Source organism: Palaemon carinicauda, chromosome 20 (assembly GCF_036898095.1).
Source record: "Palaemon carinicauda isolate YSFRI2023 chromosome 20, ASM3689809v2, whole genome shotgun sequence".
Classification (NCBI taxonomy): domain Eukaryota; kingdom Metazoa; phylum Arthropoda; class Malacostraca; order Decapoda; family Palaemonidae; genus Palaemon; species Palaemon carinicauda.
Window position 1 is genome coordinate 113,174,510 of NC_090744.1, and position 1,936 is coordinate 113,176,445.

Sequence of the window (1,936 nt, forward strand, 5' to 3'; positions counted from 1 at the left end):
CTAAAAAGGAAAAGAGTATAAAATGTAAAAAAGGAAATGAATGGACAGGAACTAAAGAAATAAACCTTGGTACTCCAGAAAGCGTGAAGCTGATAAACATCGTACATTTTACCCCTATAGATTTAATGAAATCTAGATAAACTTACTTGGAAATGCTCCATTCAAATTCCTACAGATAGATTGTTAAACTTAAAAATCCACTAATATGTACCTGCTAAGATACTCCTGTAGAATTACAGCCACTTGAAAGTACAGCTTGAAAGTACAGTAACTCTTAAATGGGCGTAAACTCCCTCACACTCTTACAGCAAAGCTCTTAAAAAGATTTATGTTATAGGTGGCCACAAACTCCTACCATTCTTGAGAAAATTAATATGAAGCTGCCACCTTTGGTTTAAGGCTGCTTACCAGTTGTGTGAATCTCGCTGAGTTTCACGAATTCACGATAAATGTATGAGACTGACTATCCCTTCGTGGCTCAATTTGAGAAATATATGAGACTGACTATCCCTTTGTAGCTCCACTTTGAGAAATGTATGAGACTGACTATCCCTTCGTGGCTCCACTTTGATAAGTGTATAAGATTGACTCTCCCTTTGTGGCTCCACTTTGAGAAATGTATGAGACTGAGTATACCTTTGTGGCTCCACTTTGATAAGTGTATAAGATTGACTCTCCCTTTGTGACTCCACTTTGAGGAATGTATGAGACTGACTCTCACTTCGTGGCTCCACTTTGATAAATGTATAAGATTGACTCTCCCTTTATGACTCCACTTTGATCAATGTATGAGACTGACTATCCCTTTGTGGCTACAATTTGAGAAATGTATGAGACTAACTATCTCTTTGTGGCTCCACTTTGATAAATATATAAAACTGACTATCCCTTTGTGGCTTCACTTTGATAAATATATAAGACTGACTATCCCTTTATGGCTCCACTTTGAGAAATGTATTAGACTGGCTATCTCTTTGTGGCTCCAATTTGATAAATGTATGAGACTGACTATCCCTTCGTGGCTCCACTTTGAGAAATGTATGAGACTGACTATCCCTTTGTGGCTCCACTTTGAGAAATGTATGAGACTGACTATCTCTTTGTGACTCCACTTAGATAAATATATGAAACTGACTAACCCTTTATGGCTCCACTTAGATAAATATATGAAAATTACTATCCCCTTGTGGCTCCACTTAGATATATGTATGAAACTGACTATCCCTTCGTGGCTCCACTTTGAGAAATGTATGAGACTGTCTATCCCTTCGTGGCTCCACTTTGAGAAATGTATGAGACTGTCTATCCCTTCGTGGCTCCACTTTGAGAAATGTATGAGACTGACTATCCCTTTGTGGCTCCACTTTGAGAAATGTATGAGACTGACTATCTCTTTGTGACTCCACTTAGATAAATATATGAAACTGACTAACCCTTTATGGCTCCACTTAGATAAATATATGAAAATTACTATCCCCTTGTGGCTCCACTTAGATATATGTATGAAACTGACTATCCCTTCGTGGCTCCACTTTGAGAAATGTATGAGACTGTCTATCCCTTCGTGGCTCCACTTTGAGAAATGTATGAGACTGTCTATCCCTTCGTGGCTCCACTTTGAGAAATGTATGAGACTGACTATCCCTTTGTGGCTCCACTTTGAGAAATGTATGAGACTGACTATCCCTTTGTGGCTCAACTTTGATGAATGTATGAGACTGACTTTCCCTTCGTGGCTCCACTTTGATAAATGTATGAGACTGACAATCCCTTTGTGGCCCCACCTTGCTAAATGTATGAGACTGACTACCCGTCGTGGCTCAATTTGAGAAATGTATGAGACTTACTATCCCTTTGTGGCTCCACTTTGAGAAGTGTATTAGACTGACTATACCTTTGTAGCTCCACTTTGATAAAGGTATTAGACTGACTATAC